The sequence below is a fragment of the Phyllobates terribilis genome, unplaced genomic scaffold, assembly GCF_046119375.1.
Source record: "Phyllobates terribilis strain yellow unplaced genomic scaffold, ASM4611937v1 Scaffold_2__4_contigs__length_985480577, whole genome shotgun sequence".
Taxonomy (NCBI): Eukaryota; Metazoa; Chordata; class Amphibia; order Anura; family Dendrobatidae; genus Phyllobates; species Phyllobates terribilis.
Genome location: NW_027362762.1, coordinates 322904557 through 322923379, shown reverse-complemented (window position 1 = coordinate 322923379; position 18823 = coordinate 322904557). Strand labels below are relative to the sequence as shown.

General features: G+C 39.4%; 1 protein-coding gene across 5 annotated transcripts in view; it reads right to left on the bottom strand.

Annotated features, from left to right (window-relative positions):
• The window catches only part of MCF2L (MCF.2 cell line derived transforming sequence like), a 291794-nt gene that overhangs the window by 243206 nt on the left and 29765 nt on the right, over window positions 1-18823 (bottom strand). Inside the window, exon 1 of one of the 5 annotated variants that reach the window (XM_073664399.1) lies at window positions 5776-5797. The exons of the other annotated variants lie outside the window; for them this stretch is intronic. The gene's annotated coding sequence lies outside the window, so the exon portion shown is untranslated. Of the gene's footprint in view, window positions 1-5775; window positions 5798-18823 lie in introns of those variants that run through there. 5 annotated transcript variants of the gene reach the window in all.

Below are 18823 nucleotides of genomic sequence, written 5' to 3'. Positions count from 1 at the left end.
CTCAGTGGTTGATACCTTTTAATGGCTAACTGAAAAGATGGTAACAAATTTAAAGTTTTCAAGACTACTCAGGTCTCTTTGTTATCATCTTTTCAGTTGGCCATTAAAAGGTATCAAGCATTCAGGACTCTGAAATCTTAATATTTTTCTATCTACTGGCTAATACGGTACAAAGATATATATTATTCCTGTATCAAAATCAAGTAATTTAGACATCTTACCCTTTTGCTGGATGTCTTCCATAATAACTGCTCTGCTGACACCTAGTGGCTATGTGATGCATAACAGTCTGCATACAACCAATCAGGGAAGAAAAACAGGTCTCTTCATTCACTTAACTTGTATTTAAAAACATATAAAATACAGTGCACAAATCCTGCAAAATGAAAAAAAAAGCCACATAAACCACCAAACAGAGAGCATACTGTAATATAGAAAAAACGACCTGGGACAAAAAATTGTTTTGCCCTAAAAGTGCAGTAGAGTAAGGATGAAAAATGTGTCTCCCCAGACTAGAGTAGTGCTACCTATATATTATAGTAACACACAACATTTTTTATTAATTTGTCACAATCGTGCCAATTTTTATTCATATATCTTACAGTGTTATTAGATGGGTCTTTTAGGATTCTAAATTTTTTAGTTCTTTAGTTCCCTGGTTTGACCAATGTAAAGATAACAAAATAAACTGTTCCCACCCACCACGGGGCCAACGCTGCCTCTTCACCACTGCTCCCAGTCCTTGTTAGAGTTCAGTGGCGACAGCGCACTGCAGGCAATCACTGGGTTTAGCGGTAATACCAAGGATTGGAAAGCGCAAGCAGCAGTCAGGTGCACAATACCGGTGATGTCACCACTGCAACCTGTCAACCTGTGGTAAAAATGCCTCCTTATTGTGCATCTTGAAACAGCCACACTGCTAGTTTTCAGAGAGTCCTGAATTTCAGCTGATGTTATTTGTGGGTTTTTCTTTGCATCCCGAACACTTTTCCTGGCAGTTGTGGCCGAAATTTTTGTTGGTCTACCTGACCGTGGTTTGGTTTTTACAGAGCCCATGATTTTCCATTTGTTAATCATAGTTTGAACGCTGCTGACTGGCATTATCAATTCCTTGGATATTTTTTGGTATCCCTTTCCTGTGTTATACAGTTCAACTACCTTTTCCTGTAGATCCGTTGACAATTCTTTTGCTTTCCCTATGACTCACAATATAGAAACGTCAGTGGCAGGATGAAAGCTGCAAGAGTCTGTCTGGATCCCAGAAACTCATTAAGCTTTTATGCACAAACACTGACTACAAGCCAACAGGTCACAGGTGAGGATGTTACCTTTAGTAGCCATTCAAAGCCATTTGTGTCAAATTCTGTGCATGTTATCAGGCCAAAATCACCAGGGTATGTGAACTTTTGATCAGGGTCATTTGGATGTTTTTGGTTGTCATTAAGATTTAAAAAGAGAAAACACAGTAGTTTGACAATTAATGGCTTCACCCAACCAATAACCATGAGTGGAGAAAAAGTTGTTTTGCCATCATTGATATCCTCTGAAACAAGGCCAAGAAAGGAAACATTCTGCTGGGGTATGTAAACTTTTGAGCACAACTGTAGCACTCGGCCCAGTGTTATACTATGGGGCAGTGCAGATCAGTGATTATTTTCTCATGCTGATTTGACATGAGAACAATCGCAGCATGCTACGATTTGCAGTGAGACTTGATTCACTCGCACCCATACAAGTCCATGGGTGCGAGTGAAACATCGGACTACACTCACATGTCAGCCCAGCGCAGTCCTATATACGGCGAGTCAGGTCACGAAGGAGATTGAGAAATTACTTTTTCAGTCTCCTCCGCTGCTGTGCTGCAATCCTCTCATGCAAGAGAATCGCAGCACAGTAGCATGACACTCGGCTCCTGCTCACAGCAGAGCAGGACCCGAGGGTCATTAGCATCTTGCATCCGATGCCATACGCTGGTGTGACGCCGGCCTTAGGGTAAGAATGCTTTCACACTGAACTTTTCTCCACGTTCATGGTTCCTGTCGGGGCTTGCATCCAAATCCCGTTTTGGGGGGGGTTTCGGATGCCAACAGTGCCGTAGACTATAATGGTGCCAGCAGAGCTAACATGCACTCTCATGTGCATCATTTTTGGGCATATATGCCTACTGGAGGTGGACACTCAGACTCAGCAGACTGTGTCTTGGTGTCCGCCTCTAGTCGGCAGATATGCCCACAAATGATACCCGTTCACTCTGCAAGCATCATTATAGTCTATGGCCCCGTTCAAATCCCATTTTTGCGGGAGGGAGTTGGATGCAAGCCTCAAGGGGACCCATAAACGTGGAGAAAAGATAGGTTACTATACCTCATATGGATTTTAAGATGTGCAAATCAGGGACCAAACCAATTTCAGCACTGAACTACTTAGCTATTCCCAGTATGACTTACAGTATAAGAAAGTTGGTAGACTTGGCATTTGTAGGGGTATTTGGGCCAGTGGAGAGAATTTCTACTTTTGTATTTACACACATTCCTCTGAGAAACATTGGCTAAACAATATAGCCTTGAGCAGAGTGATCGTACTGGGAAACACAGACCAGAGTAGTAGCCAAGAATACAGAAGGCTTATTAGTGTAAAATATGACTAACATTACATCACAAACTATTTAGTAATCTCTTTTCATTGGAAAAAATGTACAAATTTGAGCTGTCATTTTCCATTGAGAGTTAGAACCAGCTACCTATTCCCCGAATCAGAGTGTGTCCTGGTGCCCAAATATCCAACCCTTCTCTGTCCATTGTCATAACATGTTAGATTGACATGATTGTTGTTGAACCATTTAATGCCTGCCTATCAACCTGGAAGGTTTTATACAATATGGACATATATATATATATATATATATATATATATATATATATATATATATATATATATATATATATATATATATATATATATATATATACACATGCACGCACGCACGCACGCACACACACACACACACACCAAAAGTTTGGACACACCTTCTCATTTAAAGATTTTTATGTATTTTCATGACTATGAAAATTGTACATTCACACTGAAGGCATCAAAACTATGAATTAACACATGTGGAATTATATACTTAACAAAAAAGTGTGAAACTACTGAAAATATGTCTTATATTCTAGGTTCTTCAAAGTAGCCACCTTTTGCTTTGATGACTGCTTTGCACATTCTTGGCATTCTCTTGATGAGCTTCAAGAGGTAGTCACCGGAAATGGTCTTCCAACAATCTTGAAGGAGTTCCCAGAGATGCTTAGCACTTGTTGGCCCTTTTGCCTTCACTCTGCGGTCCAGCTCACCCCAAACCATCTCGATTGGGTTCAGGTCTGGTGACTGTGGAGGCCAGGTCATCTGGCGTAGCACCCCATCACTCTTCTTCTTGGTCAAATAGCCCTTACACAGCCTGGAGGTGTGTTTGGGGTCATTGTCCTGTTGAAAAATAAATGATGGTCCAACTAAACGCAAACCGGATGGAATAGCATGGCGCTGCAAGATGCTGTGGAAGCCATGCAGGTTCAGTATGCCTTCAATTTTGAATAAATCCCCAACAGTGTCACCAGCAAAGCACCCCCACATCGTCACACCTCCTCCTCCATGCTTCACGGTGGGAACCAGGCATGTAGAGTCCATCCGTTCACCTTTTCTGCTTCGCACAAAGACACGGTGGTTAGAACCAAAGATCTCAAATTTGGACTCATCAGACCAAAGCACAGATTTCCACTGGTTTAATGTCCATTTCTTGTGTTCTTTAGCCCAAACAAGTCTCTTCTGCTTGTTGCCTGTCCTTAGCAGTGGTTTCCTAGCAGCTATTTTACCATGAAGGCCTGCTGCACAAAGTCTCCTCTTAACAGTGGATGAAGAGATGTGTCTGCTGCTAGATCTCTGTGTGGCATTGACCTGGTCTCTAATCTAAGCTGCTGTTGACCTGCGATTTCTGAGGCTGGTGACTCGGATAAACTTATCCTCAGAAGTAGAGGTGACTCTTGGTCTTCCTTTACTGGGGCGGTCCTCATGTGAGCCAGTTTCTTTGTAGCGCTTGATGGTTTTTGTAACTGCACTTGGGGACACTTTCAAAGTTTTCCCAATTTTTCAGACTGACTGACCTTCATTTCTTAAAGTAATGATGGCCACTCGTTTTTCTTTAATTAGAATTTTTATTATGCCAAGAAAAAAGCAGCTAACAGTCTATTCAGTAGGACTATCAGCTGTGTATCCACCAGACTTCTGCACAACACACCTGATGGTCCCAACCCCATTTATAAAGCAAGAAATCCCACTTATTAAACCTGACAGGGCACACCTGTGAAGTGAAAACCATTTCCAGTGACTACCTCTTGAAGCTCATCAAGAGAATGCCAAGAGTGTGCAAAGCAGTCATCAAAGTAAAAGGTGGCTACTTTGAAGAACCTAGAATATAAGACATATTTTCAGTTGTTTCACACTTTTTTGTTAAGTATATAATTCCACATGTGTTAATTCATAGTTTTGATGCCTTCAGTGTGAATGTACAATTTTCATAGTTATGAAAATACAGAAAAATCTTTAAATGAGGTGTGTCCAAACTTTTGGTCTGTACGGATATATAGATATATATATATATATCTTCCAACAAAGCACCTGCTTTACTATAATCCAAATTACAAACCTAGAAATTAGCCCAATAATATCACGCTATTGAAAAGTGAACATATCCTTTTATACAAAATATAGATATATATATATATATATACACACATATATTGTTAAATTTATTCTTCAGAAAGACAAGGGCCCCAAACATACTGCCAATGTCATTAGGAACTATTTTTGACATAAGGAAGAACAAAGAGTCATGGAAGTGATGATATGACCCCCATTGAGCCCTGATCTCAACACTGAGTGCCTAGGCTTACATGAAGAGACAGAAGCCTACATCCAAAGAAGATCTGTGGTTAGGTGTCCAAGATGTTTGTAACAACCTTCCTGCCGAAATCCTTTAAAAACTTTCTGCAAGTGTATCTATAAGAATTGATGCTGTTCTGGAGGCAAGGGCGGTCACACCAAATATTGGTTTGATTTAGATATCTATACATATACTAAAGGCTATGAATAAATGCTGTGTTTGATGTTATTGGGGATGCTTTGTAGCTTGTGATTTGGGTGTATCGGCTCTACATACATCTGTATTTGGTGGATTATCGGTTAATATATACACTTTACAGTAACCCAAGCTGCGTATTTGTGGTGATCAGGAAGCCTCGCTTGCAGCTTAGATCTAAACTGAGAACAATCGTGGATTGTGTCTGGTCCTTGTACCAGTCTGGGAAATCATTGTATTTGCTCCCACTGTTCTCAGATATAAATTGCCTCTTATCATAACTACAAATATTACTTAAACTTATCCTCTGTTCACCTTTTACATGTATTAAAGCGTTAATACTAGAATTCATTAATATGTGAACATTGATCCGGAGTAATACAAGAAGTGACTTATAAACACGTTATAATAATAAATGTGACATTTTTATTCTAGATTGTGAACCGTACACAGCTTTAGTACATTTTACCATGGTAAAGCAGAAAGCCATAAGATAAGCATATACATGAATGCACTGTGTATATTAGATAGCAGGTTACTTATTTACAGCAAGTCACGGGCAATAGACAGAAACCGCCCCACTGAAGCCCCCTCACCAACACTTATTTAGTCTGAAAGAATGCAGTGTTCCTCGAAAGAAGCCAACTTACCTCGCTAAGCCGTTCTCCTCCTCAAGAAACAGCAGGCGTCTAAGCGACTGAAGAAGATTACCAGAATGTTACTTGTGGTCATCCATTGTTATGTTTTCTTCTTCGCAGATTTTTTAAAATTTTATTTGATTGGGAGCAATTCCTCCTTTCTATAACTAAAAAAATAAATCAGGGAAACACCCTCCCTATTTGTACCCAAAGAACGGAATATCTTCTGCTAAATCTGAAGTCTGCTCCTATTCATAAAGTCCCGAGCAGCCTAATGCCCTGTGCTTTCAATGCATCCGTCACCATGGAAACCACCCGCTGCAAACTACGTCCCAGTCAAAGGGAATTTACATGATGGGACAAAAGTTGGAGAAAAAAAAATGCCCTGCATTCAGATGACCTTGTTCTACCGTATTAATAATAAAAAAAAAATCACAATCATGATGCTTTCATAAAAACAACAATAATAATAACCAGGAAAAAAAACAGCAAAGCAAATCATTATACTGGGGAGTGATGGAAAAGCTGGCGAGCTCAACAGATTTCAAGGCCACATCTACGATAAGCCAACAGCTGAGAGGAACAGTTGGGAAATCCTACACCTGACCTGATATCTTCCCCGTCACATGCCGCTTTGGCATGCCGGCATCTCCTGTCCCACAGAGAAGCAGATAGCTACAAAGGAAATGACATGATATTATATCACGGACATGACAACCTTGTAATGCCCCATAAGAATTCATGCTGCCAGCTCGAATAATAAGCCAAAGAATCGTGAAATCCTCACCTCATCCTAACCCACAGGAAGGCAGAGAGCTGGGGTTATGATGGCACCGTCAGGGCAGCGGACAATATCAGGACAAGCTGGTCATGCCATGATTATTCTCGTCAAAGCTCTAGGTATGAAGATCCACCTCACATACAGGAGAATTACTTAAAATCCCCCCATTTTACAGTATTACATGCCCATTATGTCATTGGCCAGACAATCTGTAAATTAACATTTAGATCAGTTTTCACACTATTGTTCTACTTTCCTGCATTTCTTGAACAAGATTCGCTCACAGTTCAGGTGCTAAGCATATATTTCTCCTTTAGCATTTAACACCCTACTGTGAATGAAGTGGGGTTATGCCTCCAGTTTAGAGGCCAATATTTAGGTTGTTGGTAATGGAAAGAAAGGTTGCCAATCATCCATAGATTCCTGGACAGCCAGGAAATACAGCACTTTATTCCCTGTCTGTAAAAAAAAAAAATTAGTTGCATACATTTTTTTATTTTTTTTTTTAAGCTGGAGAAACTCATAGAGGTTATTATGTCTGTAATTATCATCCTTTTACAGTTAACAGTGAATGGAGATAATATCTTCATAGATGTATGACTTCAAATCAATGGTTTATAAAAAAAATAAAAAAATATTTAGATTTGAGAGTCCTCAGTGGTTGATACCTTTTAATGGCTAACTGAAAAAATGGTAACAAATTGCAAGCTTTCGAGACTACTCAGGTCTCTTCATCAGGCATAGTATACCACAAAATCTGAAGAGTCACATATTTATACAGAATAAGACACACAAGAAAAAAAATGCAATAGGAAAGACAGGTGATGAAAAGCAGAGTTATTATGGAAGAGATAAACCGTTCTGGCTATAAATATTTTAGCAGTTAATAGATAAGGCGTGTGAAGGTTTTATTGTCCTGTGACCAGGTCCAGTGTTGTGATGGACCATCTTTTCAGTTAGCCATTAAAAGGTATCAACCACTGAGGACTCTCAAATCTAAATATTTTTCTATCTACTGGCTAACACGGTACAAGAATATATATTTTCCCTATAAAAAAAATAAAAAGTTGGCGTTCTGATTTTTTTGAAAAGCTATTCAGAAAAAGATAAAAAATAAAGTTGGCAATCCTGATGAAAGTGTCAGATACTGGTCGACTCACCCCCCCAAAGTTTGTAACTATACTGATAATATATACACAGGAGCGGACACAGACTGAAGAGAGCTCACGTGCAGGAACAATATATGGACCCTCTGCAGTTCAACGTTCAATACATCATGGTATACTAAAAGAAACACATATATACATATACTAGCTATTGAACCTGTTCTACGCCCGGGTGGCGAGCATTTTTATTGGTACATTTTTTTTTTAACACACTGTGTCTGCATATAGTGTCTTCAATAAATTGGCGCCAGAGATCGCTGTATGTGCACGTGCTGACTCTGGCATCATTTTATTGAAGTAATGTACTACAACGTCAACATAGCAGTGAGCATGCGCAGAGAATAGGGATAATGGCGATGGGCAGTGCATGTGCACTGCTATGTTGACGTTGTAGTACATTACTTCAATAAAATGGCGCCAGAGTCAGCGTGTGCACATACCGTGCTATCTGGCATTCTATTGAAGACAATGTATATGCGAATCTGCAGACACAGAGTCTTCAAAAAAATGGTGCCAGATGGCATGGTATGTGCACATGCTGAGTCCGGCATCATTTTATTGAAGTATTGTACTACAAAATTAAATGGCAACTGTCACCAGAAATAACACTGCTAACCTGCAGATATGCGTTTAATCTGCAGGCTAACAGAGTTATTATGCTGCCCAGCGCATGCACGCAGCCAAATGCAGAGAGGAGAAAATTAACTTTATTCTCCCCGCCAGCATTCTGTTTTAGTCATGGGGACGGGGAAGCCATGGGTTCAGTCATCGCTCTGAGAATGTAGAGCAGCTTCTGTAACCGCGCCTCAGGACCTGACTAACACTCACTCTGCATTAGGGCTCAATGGATGGATGGGTCCCCCAGCCTGGCATATGCTCCCCCCATCCATCCATCCCATCCATACTGCTCATCTATCAGTCCATCCATCCATGCTGCTCATCCATACATCCATCCTGCTCATCCATCCAACCTTGCTGCTCATCCAGCCGTCCATCCATCCATGCTGCTCGTCCATCCGTCCTGCTCATCCACCCATCAATCAACACTCCTACTCACCTTACCCCAGCTCTCCTGCAGCGCATCATCTGAGTTAAATATTTAAAAATAAAATGGCACGTGTGCATTCCATGCTATCCGTCGCCATTTTGTTGAAGATATGGTGCAATTTTGTCTTCATCAAAATGGTGCCAGAGATCGTGCAATGCACAGGTAATGACTCCGGGGCCACACTCCTCCACCATACTCTCCGGGCTGTTCTCATGGCGCCGGAGATCGTGGTATGCTGCAAGCGCCTACGCATACCGCCATCTCCCGTGCCTCACTCTTCCTCCAGCCTCGTCATTCTACTGGTCTCGATGTGTACTTCTGTTTCCTGGCACACTGCGCACAGTGCGCCTGAACACTCTATAGAGGCTTCAGACAGAAGGACACATCCCTGGTTATATTATAGATATAATACAGCCATACAGTTATAGATATTAATACAGTCATGGCTAAAAGTGTTGGCACCCTTGATATTGTTCCAGAAAATGAAGTATTTCTCCCAGAAAATAATTGCAATTACACATGTTTTGTTATACATATGTTTACTTCTTTTCTGTGTATTTGAACAACACAAACAAGAGAAAAAAAGACAAATTGGACATAACTTCACACAAAACCCCGAAAATTGGCCAGACAACATTGTTGGCACCTTTCCAAAATTGTGGGTGAACAACTTTCTTGCAGGATCAGGGTGAATCAGTGTCAGTGGAACTATCTATTGACATTTGGATGAAATGAAACGCTATGGCAGATGACCCCACTGCTGACACAGACATAAAAAAGCTAGACTGCAGTTTGCCAAAATGTGTGTAAGTAAGCCAAAATCTTCCTGGGAAAGCATCTTGTGGACAGAGCTGTTTGGTAAAGCACATCATTCTACTGTTTACCGAAAATGGAATCAGGCAAACAAAAAAAAGAACAGTACCTACAGTCGAATATGGTGGAGGTTCAAAGATTTGTTGGGATTGTTTTGCTGCCTCTGGTACTGGGTGCCATGAGTGTGTGCAAGCCATCATGAAGTATGAAGATTACAAAAGGATTTTGGGCCCAGTGTCAGAAAACTGGGTTTGCATCCTGGGTTTATGGGTTAGCAGGACAATGACCCCAAACATACTTTAAGAAGCACCCAGAAATGGATGGAAACAAAGCACTGGAGAGCTCTGAAGTGGCCAGCAATAAGTCTGAATATAAATTCCATTGAACACCTGTGGAGAGATCTCAATTGCTGTTATGAGAAGGCACCCTTCAAATATGAGAGACCTGGAGCAGTTTACAAAAGAAGAATGGTCCAAAATTCCAGTTGAGAGGTGTAAGAAGCTTGTCAATTGTTATAGGATGTGATTGATTGCAGTTATTTATTCCAAAGGGTGTGCAACCAAATATTAAGTTGAGCGTGCCAACAATTTTGTCCGGCCCATTTTTTGGAATTTTGGCCAAAATTATGTCTTTTTTCTGTTTTTTCGTGTTGTTCCAATACACACAAAGGAAATAAACATCTATAACAAAACATTTGTGATTCCAATAATTTTCTGATAGAAATAGTTCATTTTTCTGGAACATTTTCAATGGTGCAACTCTTGCGGTCATGACATTATCTATCTATGTACACATACTGATAGATTGTGAGACCCATTGGGGATCACAATGATAATGTCTGGAAAGCGCTGCGGAATAGGATGGCGCCATATAAGCAAAGCAAAATAAATAGAGAGAAACACTAATATATCAATATGAATATGGATATACAGTTAGGTCCAAAAATATTTGGACAATGACAAGTTGTCATTTTAGTCTTTTTCCAAAACATATTCAAGATACACTTATATAATCAGTATGAGCTTACAGTGCAGACTTTCACCTTTAATTAAAGGGTATTCACATCCTAATTGGAGTAAGGGTTTAGGAACTATGGCTCATTAATATGTAGCTGCCTCTTTTTAAAAGGGACCTAACCCCTTAGTGACCAGTAATAAGTCTTTTTACTGGCCTGCGATAAAAGAGACTAGCATCCCCTGACGGATGACAATCCAGCAGCTGTCAGCTGTACACTATAGCTGACAACTTGCTGCATCAACCGTGATCAGTTTTGGTACGGATCATGGCCGTTTAACCCCTTAGATGCTGCTGTCAATAGTGACTACAGCATCTAAATGGTTAACAGAGTGTGGGGGGGCTTCCTCTTTAACAAGACTGGCACCTTAAGATCTTGATTGTGTGGTCTTGATGTTCGCCATGGCAGTTCATGGCCAAATAACGACCTTAGAGTCTTTCGGCTGTAGTGGCCTGTTCAGAAGTTATCAAAATTTAGGTGGTAAAAATAAACTTTTTCATTCCTGTCATGCCACTTTCCATTACTTCCTGAAAAGTACCTGAAAAGTACCTGAAAGGTTAATGAACTACCTGAAAGCAGTTTTGAATACGTTGAGGGGTGCGATTTTAAAATGGTATTTGTTATGGGGGTTTCCAATATATAGGACGCTCAAAATCACTTAAAACTGTACAGGTCCCTATAAAAATAAGTTTTGTAAATTTCCTTGAAAAAATGAAAAATTACTACTTCATTTTGAAACCTTCTAAAATGCTAACAAAATAAAAACATTTTACAAATGGTGCTGATGTAAAACAGACATGAGAAATGTTATTTATTATTTTTTTTGTGCGGTATGACTATCCGGATTAAAGGGATAATCATTCAAAGTTTGAAAATTGCGATTTTTTTTTTTTAATTTTTGCGAAATTTCTGATATTTTTATAAATAAATTCAAAACAGATCAACCTAAATTTACCATTATCATAAAATATAATGTGTCACGAAAAAATAACCTCAAAATCAATGGGATATGTTGAAGCATTCCAGAGTTATTGCTACATAATGTGACACTGGTCAGATTTCCAAAAATTGGTCTGGTCACTAAGGGGTTAATGATCTACATGGGCTATCCCCTCATTAATCCATCAGCAATTGAGCAGGTGGTAAAAGGTCGGGAGCTTATTCCAGGCATAGCACTGGTGAGCTTGTAAATTCAAAAAGACCTAGACGTTCATGGAAGACAACAGTGATGGATGATCGCAGAATCCTTTCCATGTTGAAGAATAACCTCTTAACATCTAGCCAAGTAAAGACCACTGTCTGGGAAGTACGTTAAGTGTTTCAATATCTAAGTCTACCTTAAAAAGAAGACTTCATGAGAGCAAATAGAGGGTTCGGTGCAAGATGCAAGCCATTAATCAGCCTTGCAAATATAAAGGCCAGATTAGACTTTGGCAAAAAAAATAAAAAATCTAAAAGCCAGCGCAGTTCTGGAAAATCATTCACAGGACAGATGGAAGCAAGATCAACCTGTACCAGAATGACGGGAAGAAGAAAGTATGAAGGAGGCTTGGAACAGCTCATGATCCAAAGCACACCACATCTTCTGTAAAACATGGTGGAGGCAGTGTTATGACATGGGCATGCATGGCTTCTAATGGCACTGAGTCACTTTTGTTTATTGATGATGTGACAGAAGCAGCCGGATGAATTCTGAAGTGTACAGGGCTATACTTTCTGCTCAGATTCAACCAGATGCAGCAAGGTTGATTGGACAGCGCTTCACAGTACAGATGGACAATGACCCAAAACATACTGCAAAAGCAACACAGGAGTTTTTAAGGCAAAGAAGTGGAATATTCCGCAATGGCAAAGTTAATCACCAGATCTCAACCCCATCGAGCATTCATTTCTTATGGTTAAGACAAAACTTAAGGCAGAAAGACCCACAAACAAGAAACAACTGAAGTCAGCTGCAGTAAAGGCCTAGCAAAGCGTCACAAAGGAGGAAACCCAGCATATGATAATGTCCATGGGTTTCAGATTTTAGGCAGCCATTGTCTGCAAAGGATTCTCTACAAAGTATTGAAAATTAGCATTTTATTTAAGGAAAAGTTTATCCAATTACTTTTGAGCCCCTGAAATGAGGAGGCTTTGTAGAAAATGGTTGCAATTCCTAAAAGTTTCACAGGATATTTTTGTTCAACTCCTATAACTAAACATACCAGTCTACACTTCAATTGCATCTCAGTTGTTTCATGTGGAGCCCAAATCACAGAGATTCAGTCACTGTCCAAATATTTTTGGACATGTATGTGATGTTATCTTTTTGAATAGACAACACCTCATACACATCAGATTTCCTCTTCCAGATAGTGGGTTCCACCATATTATATGCCAACTACCCATCTCCTCTAAAAAGACCCCCCCCACACACACACACATACTCTTTTCACTGCAATATGGGTGACAATTTCAAAAACTTTTCAGTGTGGGTGTACTTTGGCTACGTTAATTAAATAAGAAAATAAAATAGGTTAATTTATAAATCTCAAAGTATATGAAATCTTGCTTGTATACAATGTTCAAGAATTTTAATACACTGTGAATGCCCACTATGAAGGAAGATCACAAATACTTTCAAAATTAAATGCTGCCATCTGGTGGTAATCTATTGAATAAGAACAAAATGGTATTCGCTTCAGTGATGTGAAGCATGGAAGTTTCTCCTGCCTAATAGATGCAGAGAGGGTTAAACAGCCATTTAAAAAGGGAATGTTTTATAGGTGGATGGCTGCAGTGCGGACGGGAGGCCATCCACCATATCTCCACCCCAGGGCGGGGTCTGGGCTTTAAATAGCCAGCCTTTTCACTCAGGTGGTGTTCAGTGTGTGGAAGCTAGCTCCTGAGAGAGAGAAGCTTGTGTTTGTGCTAAGCTGGACCATGTGCTATTGCTAACCCTGAGTGGCTGGACCTCGGCCGAAGTAAGGACTGTCCTGTAGCTTTTTACTTTTTGTTTACTGTTATGCCAGAAAGGCCATGTTTAGGTTATGCACTTGACCGTGGTTTATGCTGCTTCCTACAATAAAACACAAAGTCATTTAAACAGACAGTGTCCTGTATCTACCTTCGAGTGCAGCAGAGTGAGGGACTCTACCATACATATACATATTATATATATTATATATATATATATATATATATATATATATATATATATATATATATATATATATATATATATATATATATATATATATATATATATATACACATACAGTACAGACCAAAAGTTTGGACACACCTTCTCATTTATAGATTTTTCTGTATTTTCATGACTATGAAAATTGTACATTCACACTGAAGGCATCAAAACTATGAATTAACACATGTGGAATTATATACTTAACAAAAAAGTGTGAAACAACTGAAAATATGTCTTATATTCTAAGTTCTTCAAAGTAGCCACCTTTTGCTTTGATGACTGCTTTGCACACTCTTGGCATTCTCTTGATGAGCTTCAAGAGGTAGTCACCAGAAATGGTTTTCACTTCACAGGTGTGCCCTGTCAGGTTTAATAAGTGGGATTTCTTGCCTTATAAATGGGGTTGGGACCATCACTTGTGTTGTGCAGAAGTCAGGTGGAGATATATTATATTATATTATAATATAATATATATATATATATATATATACACATACACACACACATACACACAACAACAAAAAAAGTAAAAAATAAGTATAATATATAACATAGGTAACAGTGCTCTACAAACGAATCCTTGCCATCTTTTCACCGATTTGATTTGTCTAACATTTTATAAAACAATAAAAAGAAGGATAATCAGTGTTCGAACCCTTAACATTTATAAACACACTAAGAAAATGCATCATAAACTGCACTGCTTGATCCGCAGACATAATGTATGTAACATACAGTTCTACTCATCGTTATTGGTACCCATGAAGTTTAAGCACATAATGTGGAATATCTCCTGTAACAAATGAATCAAGTAAAAAAGTTTTTTTGTATAGAGCACTCGTGTTGTATACAAAAGAGCAAATGATAAACAATAATCTAAAATAAAAAACAATGGGAGGGAAAAATAAAAAAACCTAAAGCTTGCTGTGACACTGGTATTAGAAACACATTTACTAAAAGAAACTAACCTGTGATTAATTGTCGGTGCCCATGTGACATGAATTAGCCAATGAATGAGGACTTCAGTGTTTTAAAAAGCCACATGGTAGGCCCATTCCTTTGTCACAATGGTGAAGACAAAGAAGCGGTCTTAGGACATCAGAACTGCTATTAGCAAACACAAAACAACCAAAGGGAAGAAGGCCATCACAAAAGACCTTGGTACCCCAGTTTCAACAGTGCACAATGTTATTATGAAGTTTGTCAAGCATGGAACTGTCAAGAACCTCCCTGGTCATGAGGGAAAGAGGAAAATTGACAAGAGATGTCTTCGAAGGTTGGTGCGAATGGTCGAAAAAACACCACGTCAAACATCCAAAGACCTGAAGGCCAACCTGGAACAGTCTGGGGTCATGGTTTTAACAAGTACCATACACCGCACACTAAACCAAGCAGAGCTTTACGGGTGAAGGCCAAGGAAGAAACCATTGCTGATGAAAAAACATAAAAAGGAATGACTGATCTTTGCCAAAGAGTACCTTGACAAACCACAGTCCTTCTGGGAAAATGTTCTGTGGACAGATGAAACAAAAATAGAGCTTTTTGGCAATGCAAAGCAATAGTTTGTTTATAGACAGCGCAATGAAGCTTATAAGGAAAAGAACACCTTACCAACAGTTAAGCATGGTGGAGGATCCATAATGCTGTGGGGTTGCTTTGCTGAAACCGGTACTGGAGGCCTTGGCCGCATCATAGGAATCATGAAATGAGAGAATTATCAAGAGATTTTAGAGCAAAATGTCCTACCCAGTGTAAGAAAACTTGGTTTGAGTTGATCATGGGTCCTCCAGCAATGACCCAAAGCACACATCCCAAAGTACACAGGAATGGTTGAAAAAGAAAAAAATGACTGTTTTAAAATGGTCAGTAATGAGTCCTGACCTCAATCCGATTGAAAATCTTTGGGGTGAGCTGAAATCTGCCATTGGGAAAAAGAACCCTGCAAACATTCAAGAACTTGAAAAAACTACAAAGGAAGAGTGTGAGAAAATTCCAGCTGAGAAGAGCAAGAAGCTTATAGACGGCTACGAGAAACGTTTGGAGGCTGTCAGCAATGTCAAAGGGTGTGTTACCAAGTATTAATTAGGGGTGCCTTTATTGCTGCACTTGCTGTTTATTCTGTTTGTTCCCTGAAATTGCAACATGGAAGTTGAAAAACAATGTTTTATTGCTGTATTACTTTGGACTACTAATTAAAAAAATCCTGAGGATATAACTTTGGTACAGTTCCATTTATTTCTGAAGATATTATACAGTCTATGGAAAAAATAAAGGGATGCCAATAATGGTGAGCAGAGTGAGTACATGTCACACAAAGCCATTTTCACTATCGCTATGAAAGACAGATCATTGTATTCAGGGTGGGTTTCATATTTTTATGTTGCATAGAGTATCTGCTGTTGCATCAGGGACATTCCCCATGTCAAATTTTATGACTTGGGGCTCGCTCACACTGATGTATAATACGGATAAGTGCAATGTGAGAAAATGTTGCATTGCGCTCTGACCAATGTTATTAAATGTGTTAGTGCTGATCTGTGAGTTTTTCTCAGCTATGATCGGACGGAGGGAAATCAGATCACACTCACCAATGTAAGACAATAGATGTGAGAAAAAAAAATAAAAATAAAAAAATCGGACGGCACACAGACCATGCATGTGCCACACAATTTTTACGCAAACATCTCAAAAGGAAACCAGACATTTCATCAGCCAAGTACAGTAAATTGACAGCCCGAAACATTAGAATAGAATAGATACAATAGATAAATAGATGTCCTGCAGATATTTAATGTCGCAAGCCCCCTAAATATAATAAACTAGCACCCTTTAGTGCCTTTCATGTGGTACTAAAGGGGGTTTTGCCTTATTAAGCCTATTAAATAATAATTTAAAAAAATGACGTGGGGTCCCCCCTTATTTTTGATAATCGGCCAAGGTAAAGCAGACAGCTGGGGGCTGATACTATCAGGCTGGAAAAGTCCCTGGTTATTGGGCCCTTCCCAGCCTAAAAATACAAGCCCACAGCTGCCCCAGAATTGGATTTTTTTGTATAAATTGGTGAAACAGGACTAGAGTTGGGGGGTGTTTTTAAAATAATATTTTTTATGTTGTGTTTTTTTTCTTTTAATTTACTGTGAAAGTAAAGGTGGTGTCTGATAGTGCCTCTCCATTACTAACACTGGGGCTTGATGTCAGCTAACATTACACAGTTGGCATCAACCCACACAAGGGCAATCAGGAAGAGCCAAGCCAAGCGCCAGAAGTGGCGTATCTCATATGATGCACCAATTCTGGGGTGGCTGCGGGCTTGTATTGTTAGGCTGGGAAGGGCCCAATAACCAGGCCAGTTATCAAAAGTAGGGGGGACCCCACGTCATTTTTTTTTCAATTATTTAATAGGTTAAATAAGGTTAAACACCCTTTAGTGCCATATGAAAGGCACTAAGGGTGAAAGTTTATCATATGTAGGGGGCTTTTGAAATTATATGTCTACAGGATATCTTTCTATCCTATTTATCTATCCTATCTATATATAAGATTGCTTTATTAGTTAGAAAACTAGCATTAAATTACAGAGAATTACAGTATGTAAAAGATGATGTTAAAAACGCATTGCATACGCATGTCATATGGATGCTAGGTGAGAAAAAAAATTGCATTGTACTAGCATGACACTCGCATTACAATTTTTTTTTGGGCTCAACATCGGACATTTTTTTTTTACGCAGATGTGAGCAAGGCATATTACTGATCACTTTGGAGGAAAATGGGGGTTGAGTCTTATAGGCCGAATGTTGGGTGTGTGTGTGTATATTATATATAATATATATATATATATATATATATATATATATATATATATATATATATATATATCTATATATATATATATATATATATATATATATATATTTCTGGCCACCTACTTTTGGACCACCCTGTATGTATATATGTATGTATACACACACACACATATAGTGTGGGGGGAGCGGTAGTGGCAGAGGAGCGGGGCACAGGAGGCAGTAGCTGCCTGCTTCTGCCCACACTGTCCCCACTGCTAAAGAGAATGAATATTCACTGCTCCCCACGTCCATGGGCTTGGGCAGCACTGAATATTCATTGTCCTTAATAGCCGGCACACAGTGTAGCCACAGCGCGGCTCCTGCTGCTGCCGGGCGATAGTGTGTGCCCGCTATTAAAGGGCATGAATATTCACCCCCTCTCCACGCTTTGTTCCAGCTTCCACACACTCTTTCTTCTCTCTCATCTTCATCATCGCTACAAAGCTCCTCCTACTCTGGGGGGGCGGGTCCATCAACTCTGCTCTGCACACACTTACATTAATTAAATAAACAATTTTCTTTTCTTGTGATCTGGTCTCCCAAGGTATAGAACCCACAACCTCTATCATTGCAGGCAATAGCTAAAGCTATGAGCCACAGCCTGCACTGATAAGCATAGGAGGATATGGTATACTTGAAGCTGTATTACAGGCTCTGATCCCACAAGCAAATTATACTGGTGCATAGAGATATAGCTGTACATTGCAGTGCATTTCTGTACAGCTGTATTCTAGAAGTGAAGAAAAAGTCTGTTTTTTTGTTTCTATAAAATTGCTAAAAAAAATAATGAAAAACAATTACATAAAAGTCAATTTCTTTTTTTGATACTGGCCTCCCTGGGTTTCGAACGCACAACATACATCATTGCAAGCAGCAGCTAAAACTAGAAGCCACAGTTTACACGGACAAAACTAGGAGGATTTTCTCTATATGAGGCATTTACATTTATGCTAATGAGACACAAGTGCAGTGGCGTGAGCGCTTTATATACAGCTCTCCTGCTTTTCTCCATATTTCCAGCCTGCTGCTAGCCTGCAGTCTCTGGTTAACAGGTCACTCTTGCCTCGGTGAACTGCCTCTTCTGCCCAAGATTATGAACAAACACAGTCATTATCCTGGGGTTGTTTCCGCAGAGGGTGAGGTGATTGAGTAGTAAAGCTCCTGATGACATTACAAGAGCTGGATTACTGATCTGGCATGTGCCACCC